The 27,824-nt window shown below is 40.7% G+C and overlaps 1 protein-coding gene across 4 annotated transcripts in view; it reads right to left on the bottom strand.

The window, feature by feature from the left end:
- Positions 1–2,244: 2,244 nt before the first annotated feature.
- LOC119654863 (nephrin) overlaps positions 2,245–27,824 on the bottom strand; it is a 339,369-nt gene continuing 313,789 nt past the window's right edge. For all 4 annotated transcript variants that reach the window (XM_038060449.1, XM_038060450.1, XM_038060452.1 and 1 more), the window contains one exon: positions 2,245–3,179. The gene's annotated coding sequence lies outside the window, so the exon portion shown is untranslated. The remainder of the gene's footprint in view (positions 3,180–27,824) is intronic.

Below are 27,824 nucleotides of genomic sequence, written 5' to 3'. Positions count from 1 at the left end.
GGACAGGTGAGGATGGAGGCGGGGTCATTGATAAAAAACAGGAAGAGTATTGGGCCAAGTGTAGAGCCTTGGGGAACACCAGGGGAAGGAGAGAAGGAACCAGATGAGTGACCATGAAAAGAAACTTTGCAGGAACGGTATGAGAGATAGGAGGAAAGCCAGGAGATGACTGAGGGAGGGAAGTCTAGCGAAGAAAGTTTAGAGAGGAGGATGTTATGGTCAACGGTGTCAAAGGCTTTGGAGAAATCAGTATAAATAGCATGTACCTCCTGTCGTGAATTCAAGCGTTTAGCAACAAAGTTGGTAAAGACCAGAAGATTTGAAGTCGTTGATCTATGTTTCACGAAACCATGCTGCTCTTTGACAATGAGGTGACCGAAATGCGCGCTCAACCAGTCGCTGAAGTATCTTTCTAGGATTTTGGGGCAAGAGGAGAGAAGAGAAATGGGGCGGTAGTTCCCAGCAAAGGAAAGGTCTCCGGTCTTGAGGATAGGAATGATAAGAGCCTCTTTTCAGAGACGGGGAAAGTGGCATTCATCTAGACTTTTGTTATAGATTATACACAGGGGGAGGGAAATGTGTTTTCTACAGTTAAGGAGGAAGATATTAGGAAGCCCATCGGGGCCAGGTCCGATATTGGGGTCGAGGTTACCAATGATGAACTCAACCAAGGAAGGCGTAAGGAGAGGAATGGCTAGTGATTCAGAGGAGTCTGTGGTTATGAAAGGTGTAGAGGGTAAAGGGCTCGAGGGAGAAAACACTGAAGAGAAGTAGGTGCAGAGAAGGTCGCAGGATTGCTGTGGGGAGTTGGCAGTGGAGTCAGCGAAGCTAATAGAAGAAGGGAGAGATTGAGTTGGATTACGAGAGTTGCGAGCATGAGACCAAAAGGGTTTTAAGTTACCGCGGGCAAGGGCGGCTTCGACGCTCAATAAGTACCTTTTACGCGCTTTTCTGCCCATTGACTTCACAGTAGATTGTATAGCCTTAAAGTGAGCTAGGTCGGCGTCATTTTTAGAAGCCCGAAACTTCTTCCGCAGTGTATATTTCAAGCGAATGTTAATATGAAGTTCCGTTGTGAACCAAGTTGGGTACGAACGTAGGCAGGGAGGGGAAGAAGGGACATAACAGGAGAGGAGATCAGAGAGGATATTGTAGAAGGTGCTATGAACTTGATCACACGATGAATTACTTAATATATGTACCCAGTTGAAAGACGCTAAAGCTGAGTTCAGACCGTCAAAATTGGCTTTGCGGAAGTTGAACTTAGTGGGTTTACGCTTGGTTTTGGGTTTTGAACGAGGGAGCTCCACTTCAACTTCAACCGCGGGATGGTGAGCGTCGGTTTTTACATACGGGGATGTGCTAGGAAATAGAGATAGCGCTCGGGGAGGTTAGAAAGGAATGGATCGAGAGTGCGGCCCAAGGAGTTTTTGGCGGTATTGAAATTCAGGGCAGAGCAAGTATACATAAAGGAAGAAAGTGGGAGGGAAGAATGGGAGAGGTTGTTGGAAGGAATTGGAAGGCTAGGATGATTAGGCCAGTTGAGCATGGGGAGGTTGAAATCTCCACAAAGGAAGAAAGGGAAAACCCCTGTAACGCAGCCCGGTCCCTGTCGCTGCGGGAAGTGAAATACTTTTTGTGGAGCTCCGGATAGTGCATTCTTGCCAAGCCAGGATTCCCAAAAGAAACATTGCCGATCGAGTCATATTCGTGGGGATAAGTAAGTTAAAAAAAAAGCTGTCACTAGATCGGGGTTGTTGTCTTTTGTTGCTTTATCACAAAACAATAATGACAGTGAGCCAGTGCTTTTCATGTACTTCAGAACCTCGTCCGTGGAAGTGGCAAATGCTAGTCTGAACAATAATAACCGTTTTGGTGGGGAAGCCACCATGCAGAAGGTTCATGCTTGATGGGGGATCGCACGGACTGTCTGTCTCTCTATCCATCTGTCTAATTGAGTTTCCACTAGGTTGGAACTCTCAACCACACGTGCGACCAATGGCATCGTGTAGCGTTGAATTTAAGGTAGATCACACATTTTTTTCCTAAATATGGTCGTGTGACGTATTAAACTGAAGGCCTTAATTGCAACTTTCGAATTCAAAACTTCGGAATTGATTTTAGAAATAGGCAATAGTCAAAATATGCTAACACTAACAGTAACGCTAGAACAATCGACCATCATAAGGGATTTGATTTTAGCCGAAAATAAAAAAGCACTAAATATTTTAATTGTTTTTTATTTTTAAATTTTTCATCATTTTTTTTAAACTTGGAAATTTTACACTGACTATGTACAGTTATTAATTTTAATTTCAATAAATTTTACAATAGATGTACGTATATATAAATTTCAATTAAACAACTTTACAATTTTTTTAATTTTATCATTTATCCGTTCGTAAATATGCAATTTATCCTAGTCTATCTTACTCTCAAATAGAAACAATATGGCGAAGTTTAGATTTATTCTTAGATTTTTCAGCTTTATTATCGTCGTTTCGTTCATTATAAAAGACGCAAAAGAACCTAAATCTGTAAATTCGTCTTTTCTTATTTACTGCTATTCATTTTCACCAGAATATTTAGTAGAACGTTCGCTGACGCCTCCAATTAAGATCAGTCGTCCAGCATATCTTTTGAATAAATGTTTCTTTGACTTCAGTAAAAACTTAATCTTATTCAGTTTATCTTTTAGATGCGGCGTTGCGCCTAGTTTTTATTTAATCCACATTCGGGCCCGTTCTTTTTGCCACTTTCCATTTTATTTCAAATTTGTGTATTTGCTAATTGAAATAGTATAAAATCTTGTCCGTCAGCACTAACAATCCTCTGCGTAATTAACAAAGTTTCACTTTCTAAGGTAGTAACACATAATGTTCGGTTTTTATATAATTTACTCACATAGTTCGTTTTCTCCTAAAGCTTCTTTTGATTTCAATAAAAATAATTTATTTACACATTTGTCTCCGCAGTTTCTTATTTGAAAATATAATTTGCTAACTTAGTGTTGAATTCAACGTACATCTGGTGTTTGACGCTAGGAAAACAACCATAATAACTTCTCACTGGAGGAATTCAGAGAATTCCAGGAGAGCGAAATCCTTTCAGATTGGCAGGAATCATTATTTATACTCTTACGTACAAGTTTCGGTTCGGTATCGTAATTGCCAAAAGACCTAAGTAAGGGCAAAGAACGAAATAGTCAGGAATCGGAAAATACATGAAAGAAGAATTGACTCTTGCTCTGAAGGGCTCTTATCCTTTTTTGCTTTCTCGGGGGTTGTATTTAACAATTCGTTTATGCTCCGCAAATAGATACTACTTGACATTTTTCTTACAAAACAGGGACATAAAGAGACTTGGTAAGTTGTACCAAGCGAACGCTTATGAAGCTTTCCTTCCAATTTAAATGCTATGGAGATTGAATGCGAAAAGATTTTATTCAGAGAACTGAAAAAGGGTGGACTTAACTAGGTTCCTTGGAATTTACTTTTGTTTGAATTTGCGAGAGGTTAAAATACTTGAGATATTTTTCTATTGTATAAACGTTTATCGCATTTATCCTTCCTCCTTACTGGATTTAGTTAGGGAAATATGTCGACTTGCTGTGACCTGGTTCTAAGGACGAAAATTGAATTTGCAAGAAACACTGGAGTAGAACGACGAAACAATTTCAATTGCAAAATGAGAGGTTGGAGAAGAAGGTAGTGAAGATCTAGTGGCAGGTTTGAATGTTATTGTGTTTTCAGTGAGATAGAAGTCTGACGTTCTTTCATGCCGTATTCACAAATATTTATTTCGAGTGTTGTGAATTTATAATTATTGGCTGGAGGCGTTCTTTGGATGTTTCACAGAGAGCTGCCTGCAATAAGTAGCAGAAAGGCATCTTTGTCCTTTACTATTCAAATTTTGGGTTGAATTTTGAGAGAAAATGTGCTAAGTGCGGTTGATATAAAACTTTTGATGATGGCGCAAGCTTCTCTGGAAAGAACTTTGGGACAATTTAGCAAATTTTTAGCAAGAAATTATTCGGAATTACTAAAGGAAATTTCTTTCATTTAGTAATTGGAAGCGCTTTGAGCCGGGATCTATTTGTCAGGAAGCCGTATCAATGGATTTACATTTCCAATGAAAAACTCTCCTTTGAATTTAAACGTGCTCGCTGCAAGAAGAAAATACCGGCTATTTCATCTAGTAACCTGTACAGATCAACCTTTAAAATCAGACCCTGATAGTCATGGTAAATACTCTGCTAGATAATCTGAGCTTGTGGAGCAGAAAAAGACATCTTAAATCGGAAAAAAATTCCGAACGTCCAAGGGCATACCAAAGTTTCTTGTTGGCGGATGCTATCATCGAAACTTGCAAAATAGAAGTAATTGAGCATTTTTGAACCCAGAGTTTACAATTAATAATTTTACTCCCAAATGAAAGTTTTTAAAAAAGTTGCATGAAGAGCAATGGCTAAGAAGTACCTCCAATGAATTAACTGGTCCAAAAAAAGTTCAATTTCGTTCTTTTTTCAAGAGAAAGAGGCATCTTTCTTAGTCAGTATGATGTATGACTTGTAGACTAATTAATGATGAAATCCTAATTAATAATGAAAAGGAAATTATGACAGTCCAATAATTCGTGGTAATTAACTGTTTCCATAACTCCATTAAGACATGATTACATGGCTTAGCCGCCAGTGATGTTTTCAAGTTTTTATAAGGCTTATTCACTACCATTTCCTGCAGATATCCGACTCGACACAACTCTGCGGTAAGCACGGTTACTTTATTACATGTGGAATAAGGAGAAAATGAAGAAATTTTCTAAAATCCTCTTGTCCAACATCACAATGAAACTTGAAGTGCAACGAAAATGGTACAACTAGAATAAGAGACGCTGCGCAAAGACGGCTACACTTTAAAAAGTACATTTATAAGATCTAAGAATGAAGATATCCAAAAGGCATCTGAGGAATGTAGGTATGAGCCCTCGTCCACTAAAACTCAATTCACGGACAGCTACCTGATTAAAGGTATACTAATCAAAATCTGCGCTTCACAAGACGCTGATAACCAGCGTGCAAACAGCGTGGTCTCTGGTTCTCTTCTTTTAAAATGAACTTCTCTCGCAATTTGCCCACAGGCAGTGTAGATTGTTAAATAAAGCCCTAATAACAAAGAACGCGACCGCGCTCTGTGTACGCAAGTCCTAGAAATGGGCTTCGCGCTAATATAGTGCTACTCACTCTGTGGATGTTGTCCCATTGTGTGTGTCGGCATTGGGAGGAGATGGAATCAATGATGACAAGCTGAAGGTTCTTGAACTCAGGAACTGGAAAGTTTACCTTGAGTTCTCTCAAATAGTCTTCAAGAACATAGGCAAACGTGTAAAAAACCATGACAAAAAATCTTAAATCGCCCAGGAAGACCAGCAAACAGCAGATCCTCTTGCCTTTTGAAACTTAGCAAAAGTTGTTTGAGAAACACATGAAGGAAAGAATGAAGTACTACTTTCTGCAATTCGATCTCCATGCGTACTAACCAGGAAAATCTTGTTTAGAAACATTAGATTGGCTGGTGTCAAGGATTAAAGCTACTTTCAACAATAAAGAGGTCGTTACTGTAATACAATATAGTAAGCGAGCTGCTGGTCTCACAAAGTAGTGCAGGAGATTATTCCCAAGGATACGCTAATGATATTAGTATACTTATTATGGGAAAACTTCACTTTCAGAGCGCATTCTGGAAGCTCAGCATTTGGTGGAAATCTGGTTTGATCAATATAATCTCCCGGCAAAACCCTACAATACCAGTCACTTGGTCTGCGTCAAAAAGCAAAAGCTTAACAAATTTCGAGCACCTATCAACTTTTGGAGAGTAGCTTAAACTATCAAATCGTGTCAAGCATTTAAGAGTGATATTGTGCAGAAAACTCAATTGGAACAAATATTTCAAATAAGTAATAAATAAAGTTCAACAGCACTCTTTGTCACAAGAAGAACTGAAAGTATGTGGGAGATATATCAATTTATGGTTCGACTGGTACTTATTTATACAGCTCTAGAGAAGGGGATTGTTTCGAAGGAATTCTCTTGGCTCTATTCAGATACAATTGTTCTCCGTAGAAGCATCCGCATATAGCGAGTGTCTATACTGGAGACCCAACATGTTGACTAAGCATGGAAGAAGATTAAACTGCTACTGTTATGATATTAAATTGCCCTACATAGAACAGTGAGGTATAAATCCTTGGGAGTAAGAAAATCTGGCAACGGAACTCTTCACATCTTCCCACGATATGAAGGCCCCAAGCTTCACAATATGTTAAACCATTGGGAATCATAGTGAAGTACCCCTTTCGCCTATAAGCTACTCCTCAATATGGATGAAGAGCCTACCGTTAATACACTTCATTAGACCACCGAAGAACTTGTGACCGTTTACAAGTTCTTCCCCGACACCGTATAGGGTATCGAAATGATAATAATTTACGACAAGTTATGCTTCCCAGTTCTGCGCAAAGCTAAGGTATTGGTTTTCACTAAATTCCTACACCACAATTTAGGTCATATTACCTATCTTTTCGGCTTTATTTCTAGCGTGTCACACTGACGTCCACTACCACTGATCATCTGCTCCATGTGCTCGTAAATTTGCTTCCACTGTTCAGCAAACAGATCTTATCAAGCTCCTCCGAAAGGTAACCAGAAATCTGACTACCGCTAGAGAAAAGAGCAGCTTATTGTTCACCAATATCCCCTGGAGAGAACCTTTTTCGAAGCCGATCTAACAACCGCTGGTTCTGTTGAAATGCGGAAACCGTTTCTTTAATCAATTGCTGACCTCATTATTATTAACCTGATGAGCACTAGATTTAGCCTTTAGCTTTAGCGTAACTGACCTTCATATTTACTGTCTACTCTAACAATGTATTAGTAAAAACTAGGGAGCTTTAAGATTCATAGATCAAAAAACTTCTTATCGGTGTCATTATGATTCTCAAAAAAAGTGTTTACCTTTCACATTCGAGCCCATCCTGCTGAAGACCGTGTGGGATGGTACAGTATTCCCAAGTGCAGGAATGAAAGATCACCACGTAGCACGTTGCGGATTCAGCGGAAGCGTGAGAGATTGATTTAAATGGTGTGGTGCATGAAGTACGACTTTGCGTAGTACTTAGCTATGGTTGTTTCAATGAACCACTTATGGAATATGGTGGTCTTCCCAACTTTGATCATGATCTGTAAGAAGTATCGTCGTCTCTCAGTCAAGCCTCAAATATGTGGTAGTCATGACTGACTCTAAACTAAGCTTTACGGGTCATGCATAGTATGCTTCCCAAAATGAACTTGCAAAAATGTTACCGAACGTCAGCGGTCAAAGCACAGTAGAAAATTGATTACAGTTAGTGATACAATCCACTTTACTGTACTTAATGCACTAATTTGCAGCGTTTTTAGAACCGTATCAAATGAGGCAACGTTGGTCATGGCCAATGTGATCCTCCCACGAGGAATCACGTTGAGGTAACATGCAAGATATTAGTGTGCGAAGGACGTAGGAATGAAGTCGGAGCCGTATGATCGTTGGCAATGCAGATTGAATGAGTCCTTGGAAGATAAGTGGAGGCATAAATTCATTTCTAATACTAGGGAATGGTTCGACCGGATGCACAGCAGATTATCTACCCAGTTCCTCACAAGATATATTGGTTACTACAGACAATATCTAGATAGCTTTGGATATGATAATTTTCCGAATTGCTCTGGATTGATTTTTACCTATCCAGGATTTGCGAAGAAAAGAAGGAACCAGAACGAAGCGCTAAAGATGACATAAGCCCGGAGTCTATGGTATAAATGGGCGAGATCCCCACTTTCAGGGGCCGACTTGCTGTTGCCTCTGGAATTATAATACGAACTGATGAAGGAGGCAAGAAGAACGGAAAATTAAAGGACTGGAAGCAAAAACGCTTACAAGGTAAAGTAATAACTAAATGATAAAATAAAATAATTTCTGGCCTGTCAGATCTGACGAAAACGAGACTCGATTTTTAGCTCGTCGAAGTTTCTGATAACCCTTCGCGGGTGTTCACGTATTTCGAAAATGTTCCGCAGTTCGGCATACAGCATTCTTTATTCTGAGGTCTCGAAAGATGTGTCAGCAGGAGTTTTTTCTGCCTTGAGTAATGAAGTGCACAAAACTATCAGAGCCAATATCAGTGCTTTAGTAGGTATTTTGTATTCAGGGTTGTAAATCCAGAAGGAGACGGAGTGCGTCCACTCTCCCTCTAAACTTTCTTTTAGACAACCTGATTAACATAACAGAACATTCTGGAATGTCGACTAAAATGGTAGTATTAAGGACCTTGTAATGACAAAATTATGTTGCGATGATCAACTGGCCATCTTGAATGGCCGGAGATGACCAAGAGGGGAGAGCTATCCTAAAAAACTTAAAAAGGTGGCGATATTAACGGTGAAAGTCCGCCCGCAAACATTGAAGCTTTACGAAGCGCTCCGTCGACACGTGCTTGCACGCCTCTGTTCCCAGGCTCGGGAATGTGGGGCACTTGGATCCCTCACGTGCCAAATCATAAAATTCACGTGCTATTTCTGGTACATCCATTATATTGGAGGCTGCCCTTATTGAAAAAAGTTCTACGCAGTTAAAGAGGAGGAAGAAGGGAGTCCTCGAATTGAATAGAGCACTATTACAAATTCACGATAATGGCTTATATTCATAATATAATAATAAACGAATCATCAATAAAAAAAAATAACAATAAAAAACCTCCGCCGAAGCCGATCATAAGCCCGGTTGTGAAAGGAGGAGGGATGGATAGACTCTTCTCCACCGTCCAGCTGAGGTTTCCGCTGAAGTTCGGGACGAATTCCAAAGAGCGTGTATAGAATTCTCGGATATGGATCCTTTGCATAGACCAGGTATTCCCAGGCTCTATGCATCTCCAGCAACTCCGGGAATTCTATCTCAAATCAATGATGAGATTGCATCTCGGCTGTGTGCTGATATGTCGCTGCTGCAACTAAAATCACTTGTGGTGCAGTTGCGGCTATCAGATTGCACGGTCAGAAGATTCGCTTTCGTGTTGTTGGTTTGAGTGACAAAAGAGATCCACCATGGAAAATTCGTCTGGAACGTCGGCGGGACTTACTAAGGCAGGACATTGCTAGACTGATTCAGATCAGCACTGGCAGTGCTAGCCGACGAGTGAGAAATAAAGTGCAGAGGGTTTACCGGAACTATGCCATCCCCTGTGAGACACCCGTTGTTGAAATTCTGGACACACTAAAACAGAAACTTTCTGTCATATGCAGTCGGTTACGACGGTATGGCGAAAGCTATTCCAAACGTGTTCAGAATGCAACATACGCGAGGAACCAGCGGAGCTTTTTCAGATCTCTCAACGAATCCCAACAGAACGCCCAGACAATACAGTTCTCGGTGACGGAAGCGAAAGAGTATTGGGGTGGACTTTGGGGGTGAGTGGTGAGTGGATCACCGCCGAAGGCACCCGCCATGCCAATACACCTGGCATGAATTTTGCGGATGTTACCGAACAGGAAGTTCGACGAGCCATAAACATCTCGAAGAACTGGAGGAGCCCAGGTCTTGATTGGGTGCAGAATTTCTGGTATAAGAAATTTACCAGCGTACACAGTCGATTGGCACGCAGTATAAATGAGGTCATGAGTCGGCCGGAGGAATTTCTACCTTTCCTCACTGCGGGGATTACCTACCTTATCCCTAAGAAGGACACGGTGCAGGACCCCGCAGACACAAGACCGATCACTTGCTTACCAACCCTCTACAAATTCATCACGTCCATTATTAGTGGAAGGATCAATGCGCACCTCGAGACCAACAACATTCTGTCCGAGGAGCAGAAGGGCTGCCGAGTTGAGTCAAGGGGTTGCAAAGAGCAACTCATTATCGACTCGGTAGTTGTAGGACAAGCAACTAGAGGCCAAAGAAACCTCTTCAGTTGCTATATCGATTATGCCAAGGCTTTCGACAGCGTTCCGGAGACCTGGCTAATCGACATCCTACATCTGTATCGCATTGATCCGAAACTTATAAAGTTCTTAGCGACAGTCATGGAAGGGTGGCTAATACCTCAGAGCCCATCCGTATACGGAGGGGCATCTTCCAGGGGGATTCATTGAGTCCCCTTTGGTTCTGTATGGCACTGAACCCCCTTTCATGGCTACTGAATGATGCTAGAGGGCATGGTTTTGCAATAAAGTATGGCCTACGTGCTAAGTGCGAACTGACATACTTGATGTACCTAGATGACATAAAGCTGTATGCTGGTACTGACAACCATCTGAGAAGTCTGTTGCGAATAATAGACATATTCAGCTGTGATATTCGGATGAAGTTTGGATTATGCCAACTGTCGAATGTCATCACGAGCCGCATGCTGGACATAGCATTGTTGACCTCCACATCGAAGCTATGACCGAGACAGACTTCTACAAGTACCTAGGAATTCTGCAAAGGAACCTCGAGTTGGTGGTCTGAAGGGTGTTCTGCTGTTCGAATTCCTGCAACGTGTAAAGCTGGTGCTGAAATCGCATCTCTCGGGGAAGAATAAAATAAGCGCGTTGAATGTATTCGCTATCCCTTCACTGGCTTATGCATTCGGAATATTGCCGTGGACTAAGACCGATCTGGAAAACGTCCAGCGGCGGATACGGATAACTATGTCCAAATTCCGAATGCATCATTCAAAGTCTGCCGTGGAGCGGATGAACCTGCCTCGTGACATCGGAGGTAGGGGCTTGGTTGATGTGGCGGCACAATATCATCGCCAAGTCGACTGGCTGCGCGCTTATTTTTACAGCAAAGAGCTGGCGATTCCCTTGCATGCGGCTGTCTGTAAGGCAGACTGTGGGCTGACTCCACTTAACTTGAAGGATCGATCTTTCAATCCTCTGAGTGGGGTGAAGTCGGACCAAGAGCGGATCGATGAATGGAAGTCGAAGGCAATGCATGGTAAACACGTGAATTGTCTTTGGCGACCATTTGTCGATTTGCATTTGTCGAACAGATTCCTGTGTGCTGGGGAGCTCTTTGCTGAGACGGAGGGGTTCATGTGTGCCATTCAGGATGACGTGGTCGCCACCCGCGCTTATAGAAAGTTCATCATGAAAGAACGGATGGAGAACGACCAGTGCAGAATGTGTAGTTCGGCGTTAGAGACGTTGGACCATCTCATTTCTGGCTGTAATGTTATGGCACCAGTGCAATACATCACCAGGCATAATGCTGTATGCAAAGTTATCCATCAAAACCTTGCATACAAGCATGGGCTGATCACGGAGACATGTCCGGTTTACCGATATGAGTCCAAGCAGTACTTGATAGTTCTGCTTACAGCATGTATTGGGACCGGCAAGTTCTGACTGATCGCCATACCGCACACAACAAGCCTGACGTACCGTTGGTTGACAAGACGGGTCGCTCCGCGTATATTATTGATGTTGGTATCCCCCATAATAGCAACATTGAACGGAAATACGTGGAGAAGAAGGTTAACTATGAGCCATTGGCTCGGGAAATCAAAGAAATTCGGCGTCTCGAGCGGGTGATTGTAGTTCCCATAATATTGTCAGCTTCAGGTATTGTACCTAAATCCCTCACGGCTTCCCTTGATGTCCTGGGACTTTCGCACAGTCTGGTTCAAACTATGCGGAAGTACACCACCTCGATGTTGCGGGGAGTACTCGACGCATTCTCCCACTGACCTACCACCGGCCACCACCACCAGCGCCCCATTAGTTTTTAAGTAGGTAGGATCGTCCGAGCCTAAATGCTTGGCACTTAGTGCTAGCATTAAGTAAAATCCGGCATCTGCCGAGATTGTGATAAAAAAAACACCTGAACCAAAGCTCTGCGCGATTACATATGTGTTGGTTCAAATATTTGCCCCCCAAGATCACTTTGTGTATGATATATGATGGAGGAGAAAGCTTCAATGTACACTCGAACAATTTCGAATTTTTCTAAACTTCAAAGCACCCGAATTTTGGAGAAAAAAATTAAGAAGAAACTTTATTTCCCTAGTTTCTTGCAATTCCTCTGGTTTGCATGCCGGTCGTACGGACATTCTACAGAAAGGGATCCTTGGACGATCCACAAACAACCAAGGACTTTTAATGCACTTAGAATTTCCTGGTGGTTACTGTTGGCATTTTCTATTGACTACAGTACATATCACATGAAAATACTTAAATTTGTTAATTGTCCAACTTGAATATTTTAATCAGAATCGTTTACATTCTCGGAGGATGTTCCAATTTTTTTTTGCACTTTTTTATGGAATTCCTTCAAAATGTAAATTCACCATAAAACTCATTCAAAAAACCAATCTCTAATCATTGTCAGGACGCAGCCTAGCTAGCAATACAGTTCGTATGGGGTTAGAGGGGATAAACTTCCTTCCATTACTGTGATTTCTTCTGAGATCATTGCATAAGTATCTAGTTCGCACTACTTGTGGCTGCGAAATGTAAATACGCATGTTTGGATTATTTATGAATAAATTAAAGATTCGCTTGCATCAGGCACGTGTCTGTCCTGGTCTTGGACGGAGCCAAGGGCGGATTATCCTGAGCACGGAACAGCACAGCAAACACAAATAAGCAGGCAAAGATGCAAATTTTATCGCTGCACACTCTCGAGTGTGGAAAACTGCACGAATCTGCACTTCTGCTTTGCGCCAACTTTCGTGCGCAGAGTTCTTTTGGTTACAAAAAAAATCAGAAAAAAGTCAAAAGGGACCTATCAAGTCGCAGAGCACGCAATCCCCGTCAATAGGACTACTTCGGATCAGATCTAATGTTCACGAATCACTAGCAATAAACACCCAAGTAACCCAACGAAATGAGAATTACTATATTTTCCATTTCCACCCACAACATAAACTCTCGATTGTGTAATTCACGATTTTCTTTTCTCACTCTAAAGAGATAACTTCACTGTGCGAGACTCGTTTGTAAATTGAAGACTCTTGGTCCAGCCGTTCCACTCTCAATCGATCAGCCGGTCTTGGTCCCGCTAATATAGTTCCCGGTCCAGGGCCTTGAAGCTAAATGTCCATGCCGCCTCAGCGTCAACACCAATATACACTGTTGCTGAAGTGTGCGCAGATCATTCCCATTAGTCACGACCAATCGCCTGCACTCAATAATATTTAATGCAAGCAAGTTTATAAAAAAATAGGATTTGAAGTGGTTTAAGTGAAATTGGACAAAGAAATTTAGGGAAAAGGGACCAGTCCAACAGGTAGTATTGTATTTACATTAACGACGGGATCGGAATTTTGAAATAAAAAGGGATAGTTGGAAAAAGTAAAAGGGTAGAGAAATAAAGGAGGATAAAGATTATAAAGAGATTATTACATATTATTAAATGTATTATTAGGTAAAATTGGCCCCGGAAAATGCGAATGGAATACAGCTCCTATCATTAAGCCGCGGACACTGCAACCTGGTTTTCTTCTATACTGGCAGCAGTCCACTACAACGCGTATTCATTGCGGCCTAAAATATATTTTTCGTAAGGTTCTGGTCCATGATCTGAGAACAACTCAGCATCTGAATCAAGTTGAGAACTCAATTTCGGAGAATGCTACAGTTCGTTTTACAAAGACGCATGAGAGCCGCTTTTAACACAAATCTTTGAATGAGCTCTCCGTAACCTCAAAACAGTTTAACCTATGGTTGAATTAAAACCATCACAACATGGTTAGTAGCGCAGAACTTGTGCTCCGCTAGATAATTTACTGTTGCACCAATTGTCCATCGCCTGAGATGGGCGACCTGACTAAAAGAGTGCTTCAACTACTTCGCGTATGGTCATTTTACGAAGGAATTTTAAGCGAGGGTTGGTAGGCCTCGTCTATGTGGGACATTAAGATTCATTACCAAGGATTCAACGGGAACGCAAATTCATTCTAGCATTATCTGCACTGTGAAAATGAAGTTTATTCAAATTAAATTGAATCAGTACAGGAGCGCTTAAGCGCGCAACATACAAATTTGAAGTGGACATTGTCATTATCATTATAACAACTATTAGTTTGTGTGACCATCCAATTTGATCTGGGCCTTGAGGTGTGTAAGAATATCGTTCATTCAAGATGACGGTACCCTACAGGAAGCAATGTGGTCAGCATTGGACTCGACCGTGATGATTACCCTAATTTGACTTAGATAACCAGTTGCAGCTGAGTTAACTAATATCCGACATTTAGTCACAACACAAAACGCACTGCCACTTCTGAACGCCAGCTTAGTGCTTTAAGTTATGAGCCATCCGTATTCCCATTATAAACGAACCGTATAAAGATTTTGGTGACAATGTCAAAGGTGCGACTGGTAAACTATTCGAAAGTCAATCGCTTGCTGGCTTCGTGTGCTGTGGTCTACTGCTCTCATCATGTCTAATGTTGAGGATTTGAAGACGAGCTTGATAACTTTCGCTTCAACCAAAAACGGCACCCTAATACTGATTTTAACACGTGATCCCTTGGGATAGATGGTGGACAAATGAACGGAGGAGACACAGCATGTTGTCAGGTAATTGAACCTGACACTGGATGATGAAAGTGATCTAAATATCTATCCAACACTGCATTGGTACGTAACTTATCCTAACAGGTTAGCGAGAATTACACCTACAACGACAACCAAACAATGATAAATGGAGAGAGTCATAAGGCAGAGGTACGGTTCACTCAAATAAGGAAGGACCTTAGGTTGACATTTCAAGGCATGGATATGACATTTCTCAGCAGAGGACCGACACATAAACCTGTGTTTTGAAATGGAAACAAACGAAACGAATTAAGCGAAATGTTAACAGAAATTTGTATTTAGTTACGCTACATTATATTAATACAGTGAAAGTCCTTTTTATTAGTGATCGGGAATGTGAATAGTCGAATCACGAGCAAGGAAGATATTATAACGCTTACCCTAAAAAGAGTAATTGTGTTACTACGAACTACTGCAGTAACTATGGGGTCAGTCACTAGGATATTTACATAATGAAGCAATAAAATTAAATTAAATTCGATAGAGACCTTATAGTTATGCCTAAGAGCAAACTATAAAAAGTTAGTGAATACTTCCACTAGTTCCCGAATTTCCATTCCTGTATGTAGATACCACACAACACTTTCAATGCAACTCATTTTAATTCTGCTCAGCATTTATCCTTTCCAACAAATTAGGAAAATTATTTTATGTTTGCCCCGACATCAAATGCAAGCTTGTACGTAATACTACTAAAGTTTCAGCCCCGCTTCAATTTTGTGAATAATAAACATTAAAAACAATTAACTAAATACCGACTACATTTGTTCAATTAACGTTCACAACATTCACGTGCTGCTGGGAGAATACAGTTGGAAGCATCGGTGGAATTTCCCTGCCTTTGAATTAATAAAAGTTTTACTCATATTCACGTAATATTCTGCAGTCACATAGCAAATTATTACGTTTGGCCAAATGGCGAGTGAATGCGCTTCCCCGGGTCTGGTTTATGCCATGCCATATTCAATTAGAGCCATTGTGCTTGACACATGTGTAGTGAATGTGCATGCAATGAAGATCCTGTTCTGTGTAGTGCAGTCTGGTTACGGATACCCAGTATATCCAGGAGTTTGCAAAGAATATCCATATGACTTTGTAATGCATTGTGAAGTCAGCACTTTGTGTGGTTCATATTGTGTATGGGAATCATTTTGAAAACCTTTACTTCTCCAAATTCACAATGAAATTAAAGGCAGTGAAAAGTTTTTCTTTGGCGAAAATATGAAAAATTTTATGACTGAAAAATATGATGAGCGTCAGACCTCAAAATTGACTGAAAGAAATGCATTTAAGACATATTGGAAAGCGTATTGTATAAAAAGCTTCAGATGTTTCAGTTCAACTATTGTATTCTGGCTAGCTTTCCAATTTTGGAACTTTGCCTCCCAACTGATGATCGAACCCAGCACTGTCAGGGTATCATTCCTTGTCTATGGGCTTAACATTTTAAAATTGTCAAATCCTAAAATCGTAAGAAAGCTCTCTCTAATTTCAGAGGAAAATTAAAAAGTATCTTTCCACACACACACAGCTTGCAAAAACAACTGCATCAACCCTTAATCAACTGCTTTGGTGACACAAGGAAAGTACCTCACCTCAGAGGATCTTCTGGAGCTTAGCTAGAAGAAGAAGGGAGGGAGAATACAATGAAGACTGCAGAACCGAGGACAACCTAGATCCCTCAGAAACTACCTAATGAAATTGTAAGATGCAGCTAAACCGATAACGGTAGCTTTAATCCAGTAATCCTAGCTATCGAAGAAGCTGTGCAAAGATGGCAGAAGTGTGTGGTCAACGACAGTAAAAGTTCTTTGCAAACTTGCTTTACAAACAAAGGTAACATCTTTGAACACTACGATCTCCTACGTGTCATTATACAAAAATTCACGTGTCCTTGTAACTATCAGTGATGTGAGCAAGCCCACTTTTATCATATCTAGGACACAACACGGTAATTTTCAGGATTACTGTGGAAGGCCTGTCATAATAGCCACGCAGTTACATGTGTCCGATGCAGAAACGCCTTGCTGACTGAAGCTTGGTTCTTCAACTTAACATTTTGGACGTAGGCGCTTACGTATGTTTGAGAACCCGCAACCACAGCAAAAGACTTTGGGATCCTCCCACCAGTCTTCGTACAGATGTCCAATTTGCGGACAATTCGAGCAGATCGAATCTAGATCAAAATCTCGATTGTCAGGCTGAATATTTCCTTATATGCACTTCATATTCACCTCCACCATATTCAGCAGAATGACCATGCAATTGGTTAGAGACCCTCCTTGAGAGACACTCTACACTATAAAACTGCGCTCTACTGCACTAACTTATGCATCTCGCGAATCGTACAAACCGGAAAGCAAAGAAGTTGTCTCTGAACGTCGGGTCACAGCTTCTGGAAATAGCAACTATACCAATTTATCTTCCATTAAGGAATTTTCTACCCTCTTGACTAGCGAACGTTTTACAGTATGTTAACTATCAAAATCAAAGGCTTCTAGATCCAGGCATTTCTGGAAGGCCATATCACTTGCGAGACGCTAAGTCTCAAAGACAATAGCAAGAAACGATCAATCCTTGAGGTATACTACTCAGGCTAGGATAGGAGCTCTACTCTACAAAGTGAAAAGGGAAAAAGTATAGGACCACTTGCTTCTGGAGAAAAAGGCGTGAAACTTAAACTTGAAAGATGAAGACAAGTACACGTGGAGGCTAACCATTGGGCCATGAACTTAGAGACTTTGGCGCTATTTGTAATGACATAATGTGATTGATAATGGCCGAAAGAGTATCCTGAGTGGGCGGAGATGGCCATGAGGGAGAGCTATCCCAAAAACAAAAAAATGCCGAAATTCACCCTGAAATCACCCCGCAAATATTAGAGCTACATCGAAGTGCTCAAACGACCCCCCTCCCACACACCCACTTTTCTGAGCTTGACAAGCATAGAGGCATTTTTTTTTTGGGATAGCTCTCCCCTTTTGGTTGTCTCCGGCTGGTCAGGATTGTCTTTTGATCGTCGCCTAATGGTATTTTGTCATTACAATCTATCATGCTTGCTGTCAATGACTAATAAAAAGAGAGCTCTGACATATTGGGTTGTGCTGCCAATATCGAGGGGCTTCATCTGCTGGATTCCACATAGAAGGACTAGGTGTACCAGTTCAGCTCTACTTTAAACTCATGGGACGAGTAAAAGATTGCAATACAATATATAAAGCAGGATAGACGTGTTTAGCCATTCAGAAATTAAGTGGCTGGTTATTGAAGCTATGTTTTACCCCATAAAATATGGATTTGAAATGAATTTCATAGTAGAACTCCTTTCATTAATTTCAAGTCACGTACAGCCTCGAAAGAAAAGGAGAGTCTCAAAACACGCGAGATGCAGTCAACAAGTTTGTAATGTACAAGATACGTGGACAAAAATCATCGCAAATGGCGTACCTGAAGCTCTTTTTCTAAATAATTACAGCTTTCCTTCGCAGCAGAAAGAAAGGCTACCTCTTCAAAATGTTCAACAATCGATCGACGCGTGAAGTACCTGAGGGAAACTGAGCAGAATCTTCGATCGCATTGAAGGTAAATAGGGCATAGAATAGGAGGAGAGTTTGAACAAGGCTTTCAATATGGCTGCTATATCCAGTGGATGAGGTTGAAATTAGTTCTGCTACCGTAGCGCCCTCTTCTTATTGCCTGTTTTATCTTTTTGACACTATGGGGAAGCTGTTCGAGGAACTGGTATACAGCAAGCTAGTCTCATTTATCGAGCTTGACTATTAGATTGACAGCAAGAATTTCGGCGAGTCCTTGCCACGGACGATGTAATAGAAATGGTCGTGGATATGGCTCCCTAGACAATGTCCATCAGTAATTGCTGGGTGATGGTGTAATGAATGCCATAAGCTGGGTCAACTAAGGTTGCATTAAAGGCATTTTAGTCAAACTGGGTATTGCTGGATACTTGGCTCGGTTAGTCGAGAGTTACCTCTCGGAGGATTTCCATTGATACGAGACAGAAAACTAGCCGGAATTGCACATTTTGACAGCAGTTCTTCCTCCAGCTTCCACATTAGGGCCTCTGATGCGGGCCAACATGTACAATAAAATGCTTGGCCTTCGCTTTCCAGAGAAGGTAATGATGAATAATTTTACAGAAGACCTGACGCCTGTTGAGAACGTGTGAATACAAGGAGGTGAAACATTCATGTCTGAAAATCATGGTAACCAATGGTTAAATTGGACCAGGAGACCGGGTTACTGATCACGAGATCATCTCTAAATCGATCATTAACTACATACAGGGGATGATCGGATACAAAATCCAATTTCCAGGGAAATTTGGATTATGCATGGGCACCGTCATTGAAGGCAGTGTGTGTCATCGCAGGAGTGCTCCCCTTGAAATTTCTGGCAGATGAGGCACAATATCTCTACCAGAGAAAGAGGGCAAATATGTTCAGAGTAACTATGGACTTGTGAAAAGCCATTAGGAGGTTCATGGAAATGAGATGAAATTTGAACAACTCTCTTAACGCAGATACTGGACACATCCTCGTAGAGGTAATGCTGAGGTCAAAGAAGAATTGGATTTTCGTAAAACCCACAATAGCTGGGATCCAGAAGAATCTCCAATAAATAGAACAAGCCCAGAAGCACGCCGGATACTTGGCCTAAACGAACCGATGCAGACCAGAAGTGAAGAAGTAGTTGGATGGTTGGGGGCTGTTTTGGTCTGTGTGAATTCAAAAAGCCTCTCCCCAGTAAATGGGACTGCATTGAAATTCATCAAGCTTATCGTTTAATTCAGTCTCAAAGAGCTGTCATGAAAATGAACCAGAAAAACGATCAAAATCAATTGGAACCAGAGAGCAACTTCAGCTCATTATAATAAAATTTGAGTTTTAGCATTGAAGTCCAATAAATTTTATGAACCAAAACGAGGCCCTTTTGCTTTCGTAGCTAGCATGAGGCTCCGGTCGTCGCCATCTTTTGCGAAAAAAAATATTGCTTTCGGACACATTGCGTCCGGGAAAGTCCCATTCGTAGGTTCCAAATAAGTAACGAACTAGAGTTGAGATTCCGAAATAACTTGTAATTCTTAATGAATACTGTTATGCAGTTGATTGGAAGATACAGATGGCATACACTGACAATTTTCCTGACGATTGCGATTCTAAATTTGATGCACATCGCATATTATAAGTATATTCCGGACGGAATAGGACATAAGCAAAAAACGTATTTTCTCATCTAAATTTGGAATACTCAACGGTAAAGCCACAGGAATGACTGAACCAAATACTAGAATTCTGAATGACTGGATAGCTGGATTCTCGCTGGATCCTTTTTATGCACTCACCATTAAATATGTTAGTCGCCAGAAATCCCTTTAAGGCATACTTACAAAGCTCCCACTCGGATCCCACCTTGTTATGGTGGGAAATCTTCTAGTAGTTTACCATAACATTAAGGCTGTCCAAAATACATGAAGATGGACGCAATGGATTGTAGTTTTCCACGTAGCAAGAAGCCAAAACTTCGAATCCACTCCTGACTTTGAGAAATAAGCTCGGTGCCAAGCACGGATTTTCGAGTCCTCAACAGCAAGTAAAATCTGTGGAAGACATGCTCTTTACTTCAGTGAAAAGCTGTGCCCACGGTGCGGTAAGCCAGGAATGATAATACAGAAACTTCCTTCTACTATTCATGACACTGTTGCCTAATTATTCTAGAAAACGGGAGGGTCGCCGGAGGAAATTTCAGTCGCAAGGGAGACGAGACTACACGCTTGCTTGCTGGAACCTTCTCTTCCGCCTCTGGTGGTGTGGACGCAACTGGTCTTAGATCGGTATGTGGAAATAGATCCATGCAGTTTGGACACCATGAACCTTGTAAAGCTCCCAACTGACAAGAACGGAAGGTACTGCGAAAGAAGTTGAAGTCCCCTGGGAACCAGGATATGAGCGTTGTGGCACATGCAAGTGTGGTAATATCCAGAGAAATCGAACGTAAGAAAGCAGAAAATCATGACAAGCTGGTAATCCTGCATAACGGCGATTTTTGCATTACATTACACTGATGTCTTAATGCATGAAGGTTAGTTGAATTAATTCGGAGCACGCATAGCCTCTTCTATTTTACCAGCAGCAAGGCTTGCAAAGAGCCACGGGTCCATTTCAACAAAATATCTGGTATTAGATCAGTAAAGAGGAGGGATCTTTCGCAATGAGGTACCCTTTGAGGCCCAGAACTTGCATCCTAATGTCAAAATAGATAGACGCAACTATGCTGACACAATTCTATGCCCAGGACCCAATTCCTGTCAGTTTACAATACTAGGTTAATGGCAAAAGAAGAAACGCCATAGTTACCTCTGCTTATTTACCCTATGACTCTTTATATCTTCTACTGAGGCATCCCTTTGTAAGGGGAACTTTTAATAGAGAGAGAGGATTCATTGATGTTTGATTTTTATCACTTCATTTGGTGTGATGACCGCGAACGCCGCTACGTTCGTGGGCCAAGAAGAAGTGAAGTAATTGACCTAACAATCTGCTGAAGTAACTGACTTATCACTGCTGACTAGAGACTGGTGAGTGTTAATGAGTTAGTTATGAAGTCCGATCCACAGATCGCCAATATCTAGAATTCATTCTAACTATTGCAGATGGTCTATAATGCAAAGACGGAATCCTAGGAAGTCGAATTGGACAAACATCAATCAACTTCTTGGTGACAAAGTGCACCTTCCTAGGCGACTAAGGACTCCTTTGCAAGCAGATTAATTGGAAACTCTGAGTTGCACACTTTTAGACAAGAGGACTGCTATATTTCTCGACGCCAAAGCGGTTCTATTGAGGATCCGAGAACTGCAAAGGCTCACGAAATCAACCAAGGGACTTTTGAATCGTGGTTTTAAAAGCAACTTAAAACGTGAATATAAGAGACTCGTAGAATGTTTGAAACAAGACTTCTTTGGAACATACTGTGAGGAACAGAAAAGTGACAGAGAAACTTTCAGGCTATGCATAGGGCAAAAGACGTTCCTCTTTCTCATGGATACGTTCCATACAACCTTCGTTTCCGAAAATGGAATTGGTAAAAGTAAATTTTCTATGGTGACATCAAAATTCCCCCTTTGGGAGGCCGCAGCCTTTTAAGAAGGAGCAAACACCCTCCATTTCTTTCACCATACCCTTTTTTCCGTTTTAAATCGGAAACCATTGAACTAAATTTCATTGTTATAATATATACAAATATGTACAACATGGTCCAGAATTGATAATGACATGTCTTCAATTTAAAAACTACTCGTTTTTTCCTTAAGTTCGTCTTTTAAAGCTCTTTAGAGAAGGGGATTAAAATATCGAGGAATGCCATAGGCGATGCCTCAATTACATCAGAAGCAGGAGAAGGACTTTGTAATCGTGATATTTAGTTCAGATATGTGAATCCGCAAAAGTCGTAGTATGTAGGAAATGTAGCCAAATATCAAAATTTTGTGACAGCATTTTAAGTTTCAAAACACATCTCTGGTAAAAATTAGATTCTTTTGAAATAATTCGACATGCCAACCATTCAAATCCCTTTCGCTAGAAAAAGGAGACGATAACTCAAAGAACTGACCCTAGAGATGATTTCTTGATATCTTTCGAAGTCTCTGATGAGAAAAATCCTTTTTTGATGCTCTGAAATCTTCCCTAAATCTTCGATGAATGAAATTGATTTTCACGTTTATGTGATATGTCTTTCTCTTTGATGATATCTTTTCCTCTGAATATATATATATATGCTTCCCAAACAAAAGCTTTTCTGATCTTAAATTTATCCCTGCTACCTTACTAAAAATTTAAGAAATGAAACTCAAAGGCGTGCTGAGAAAGCATAATTTTGACCTCCTATCCTTCCATCATCATCAGAAGTGAAATTGGTCCTGAACACAAGTAACTTTTATAAATTAATGCACGCCTCATCGTTCACATACTAAATACCTTCTTATAAACATTCTGTTCTGAAAATCTCCCACACTTCCAACAACCCCTAAAAGTTTCAGGGAAAGTAGTAAAGTCGATAAAACGACATTACGTCCAAGTTAACTTGGTCACAGCTAAAAACATGAGACAGAGAAAATGGAATCAAAGCATCCGACCACATAAGATAAACTTAGGATTAATGATACAATAAAGAACCATTCGGGAAACACCATCAAGCAATTTCGATAAAATGTTGATGAGCCAGTGAACCGCGTTCAACACACACTCATAGTTGCCAGGTCGAGATGAGCTTGGTCCTTGTCAGGCAGAAAGTCTTGATTAATGGCAGCATATTGATGTTGACGTAAAGTGGACACGCTGGAGTCATTTCATCTGCTGTTCACATGTGCAGAAATGATGGCTACATACGAATACATACATGAAAACGGACACATGTGCAGGAAGTGGACAGAAACTTCGTTAAATTTGGCCTAATTTTGATGAGTACAATAATGCAAGGCTGGGCGGATAGGATGTATTAGGATTAAGCATGGAGCAAGGGGTTGTTTTCAATCCACATGCCATTCGTAGTTCTACATACAAATTCGAAAGCCCAATATTCATTGTTGAAAATTAAACCCATATTGTGCTCTTTGAAGCTGATTTCTAATTAGTTCTGTCACGATCCAATGAAAGTCCCAGCAAACTCCAATCAATCATAAGCTCAATACAACTATTCAAATGCATTATTGATACTCACTAATTGGCTAAAATCAAAGATAGATTCGGTTACCGATTGGAGTCAATGGTTTCTCCTACTCCGAAATTATATTTCATTAATAGAATCTTATCTCAATAGCTTGACATTTGAATTATCAAATATGGAATGGTTTCGACACGATGGTGGCGCTTTTGTTATTGGGCAGGTAAACGAGGGAGGAAGGTAAATCCAAGTTAAATGTTATATTCGGGGACCCTTCACTATCTATACCAACCGCAATTTACAAATTCAATCAGTCAGGAGGCTCAGGTTACTGGGGAAAGTTGTTGAAAGAATCCAAAAAGCCAAGCTGGACACCGAACAATATATGAGAAGTAACGTCATAGATGTATTATGCCAATCGACGAGTCGAAAGAACTCCAATAGCTCAAGAAAGTTTTCACAACTCCTTCAGAAAAATTCACTTTTTTCACTTCACATTCCAATTACACTAAAATCTGATATTACACGACTAATACTAGGATCCAAGCTGCATTCATAAAAATATAGGGTTCAGGATAATTCGAAATTCAAAATTAATTGATTCTGGTTCATTTGTAGTTGCCAAAGCTGCAAAAAGCGAAATAAGAGCAACAATGAATTGGCTCCTCCTTTTACCTAGCTTTCTTATGCTTACATTGAATGCGACTAGAAAGTACCATTACAACCCTGACTATGCTACACAAATCACCGTCAGCTAAAGATGACGTGAAAGGGCGTCAAAAAGGAATAGTGCCAACAATGATGAAGATATCTCTATAAGAATCACGCAAAGAACTCTTTCAAGGTAACAAGGACACCTCAGAAATGAGCAATAAGCAACAAAGGGATCTCAATGAGTGGCCCAACCTCCCAGATCAGAAGAAACCAACTTTTGCGTAACCTAGAAACTTAGGAGACAGAAGCTTATCTCGTTATCCGGAAAAGACCACTATGGTAACTACACTATGAATGTGGAGATCTTACGTAAGGCCAAATGAGAAACCTCCCTGACTTCTATGTGCGGAAATACCACGGGTATAACACGAAACTAGAAACCCAACTTACTGCTTAAGCGATGAACAAGGAAGTGAAAACCGAAGCAAGGGCCTGCATTAAATATGCCGAAATCTTGCAGTCTCAACTAGGGATGCAATCAATGAATGATTGGCCTTGCAACGCGTACGGTGACAAACAGAGAGCGTCGATAAGTTTTCCTATCAAAGCAACAAAAAAGTCGATTGCATCAGAATACGTATTGTATAGGTGGTCTGCCGGATACTAAAGCAAAGTCCAGTGTATAAGTTCTTTAGGTGCTCATAGTTTGGCCGTATAGCGAAAACACTCACTAGCTTCCACCTGTGCCAGAAATTTAGATTGCAGGAAGCGTTAAACTTGCAGTCTTCAGGAAATCGATCATAAATAAGTTCAAATGAAGTTTATGATACTAAACCTAAATCACTGCCAAGCCACACAATATCTACTTTCTCAGAGCGTATTCGAAAGCAATGTTGATATAGCAGACACGATGCGCAATACGAAAATCTATACAGGCGAATAAATATGTGATATGGAGGTGAAGAAGCTGTGAAGCTATAGAAGATGCGAAAAAATAGCCACAGGAAGGATTCACACGTGCCAAGGTAGGAGATATACATATACTGCTATTATGCAACACCAAGCCTCACATTAGAAGAATTCATGTCATTGTTGAGGAAACTCCTTCTATAGAAGCCGCTACAACCCCAAAGTAATAGCCGGTAACTTCATCGTATAGGCAGAAGAATGTGGAAGCAGAGAAACCACGAATACTGCTGAATACATTATTGCGCTTGAATATGGTAGTTGTAAACTTTGGTCGAGTTGACACATTTTGGTAAGAAGAATTGCAATTGGTAGTGCACCTCACCTTCGTCAACGACACCCTAATCAAGTACTTGCAGTGGCATGTCGGTGAGGAGTACACGCACAACGATCATCAGACCATCATCCTCCAAACCTTGCATCCTAATAATATGAAGCCATCAAATGGAATGACGATGAGCTGGTAACCAATATATTTGACGCAAAAATGTTCAAGGAAGTATTTCTAGGAGCCATATTGTCATTGGAAAATGTATAAGAGAAAGTTCCACAGGTCGTAGAAAAATTGCAGCAAACATGCGACCTTTCTATGCCTTGACGTAGGGTTTCAGCTGACCAAGTCCCAATTTCTGATGGAATTGAGAAACCGAGTAATATCTGAAAAGCTACCTCAAAGCTAGGTGATTCTCCTAGTGCAGAAAAAATTACCGTGATTTCGAAGAGCTACACGTGCAATATAGAAACACAACAAAATAAATAACAAGTAGCCATCATGAAGAGTAAATCCGGTCACATCAAGCCAGTGTGAACCAAAGTCGAGTCTGATCCAACGGGTAGCGCAAACTGTCATTAATTGCTTGTCCTAGGTTGTTGCAAAATATACTGAACACTCTCTTCCCAGAAGATGTAAACTATACGAGTTTTCCTGCAATACACGTAAACTTCGACGAAGTTCCTGTAGTGGTAGATGAGGAAATTCTAAATGCAGCAAGGATATTCGTTAAAAATAAGATCCCAGGACGGGATGGAATCTTGAATATTACCCAGAAAATAGCAGCCAGGACAGGACTAGGTATATTTGCCCTAGTTTTTATGGTACGCTTTAGGGATGAATTCCCGGGTAATGGAAGTTAAAAAAAACTCATTCCGAAGTCTCGAAATCCATTGGTTGACCCCTTCTCATATAGATCAATACATATGGTCAACACATTTGACAAACTATTCGAATGAATGATGTGTAACACACTACTGAAAGAAAGGAGACCTTTCTGGCAAGCAATTCGGAGTTCGTAAGGCGAGACCAATATTCCGTCCAATCGATATGATGACTAGCCTGGCTCAGGATACAATGGAAACAGCAAATGCTGCGGAGGAGTAACCCTAGGTGAAAAAGGATATTCAACACTCCAAAATGAAAGCAACTCATCGAGGGCCTAGTCAAACTATTATACAGACCCCGAAATTCATTGTACCGAGAACGAAACTGGACTCTTTATCTAGAAAGATTTGTGGTTTTCTTATATGAAAAATTAAACTACAAATAGGAATTCGATAACATAATTGCGTGAATAGGCACCTATTATTTAAGAAGATAGGTTTGGTAATATATGGGTTTGGATACAGGTGAAACAAATGAAGCTGCTTTGCCAATCTACTTAAAATCCCAAAAGCTGCGCTGAAATTTACGAAAATTCGGAAAATTATAAAGATGCCTAGATGTCGCTGTAATATGCTTCAGCAATTCCCAGGCTTTCCTGGAAGTCTGCACTCCTCCCCCGACGTTCCGCGCTAAGCTAAAGTAAGGGGCGAGTCATTCGTCGACCATCTGGACATAGTGGTTTCTATTGTATGACAAACCCTGCAATAAAGTACCATCAAACGAATGTTTCATTTCTAATTGCCGCAGACCAAAACTCCCCCGTTGACAGGAGACAATCCTGAAGCTTTCTCAGAAAAAACACATAGAGAACATTGGCACAGAATAACCTCGATTTGATAATGATGTTGAGAAACTTGAACTTTCAGATTTTGGGCAAAAAAACGAACGGATTCAGCGGCAACTAGAAACAGCTGCTAGCCTGGTAATTGGTATTAAGTGCTGATGACAATTTTGCCGTAGGCGTTCTGTTCATGCTCCTTATTCATTACTTGGTAAAGGAGAGAACATACATACAGTCTCTTATGGCTATTTTCTTCCTTTTCATTTGATCACATTTAATGCGGTACAAATAATACGCCACGTAAGTATTGGACTATTTGCACGTGCTAGATTTCCACTATTGATTAGGTTTACTGTGGGTTCGTTTGAAGAACACTTATTGTGAATCAACTGGAGAATCGCGCTCATGCGGTCATATAGCATATTATGTCTACAAACTTGTCGACAAATACTAGAGTTCAGTCGTCTGCAAGTATTTGCGCAAAGATTTCCGCGTTCACCAGAAATCCTACTAAAATGTTAATCACCCAAAGTAAAGTCAGGGTAGATGGAAATACTCTTTGGGCGTGACTACTACTTCATCTTGCCTCAGTCACACAACGTATATCGTTCTCCACTCCGGACGGATGGATTCCATGCTATCTTGGTACTTTAAACTTACAAACCCGCAAAGTTGCCTCATTATATTAGCTTTCAAATGGCATGTAAAAATGATTGGATTAATTATGGAAAATTGAGGAATATCACGCATTAAATGGAAGAAAACGCAGTATGGATATGGAGCATCTGTCATTTGCCTACCAACATGAAGCACCGAAATCTTCGCTTGAACAAGACAACAAACTCCTACGAGGAAAAAATCTCAAGTGCCAAGAAAATGGAGCAAATGAGGGAAGCAGCTTGAAACTGATAACGAGAAATACACGACCACGAAAAGTACAATTGAAAACGAAAAGTACACGATGG

Source organism: Hermetia illucens, chromosome 4 (assembly GCF_905115235.1).
Source record: "Hermetia illucens chromosome 4, iHerIll2.2.curated.20191125, whole genome shotgun sequence".
Lineage (NCBI taxonomy): Eukaryota > Metazoa > Arthropoda > Insecta > Diptera > Stratiomyidae > Hermetia > Hermetia illucens.
This window is presented reverse-complemented; position numbering and strand designations above follow the sequence as displayed.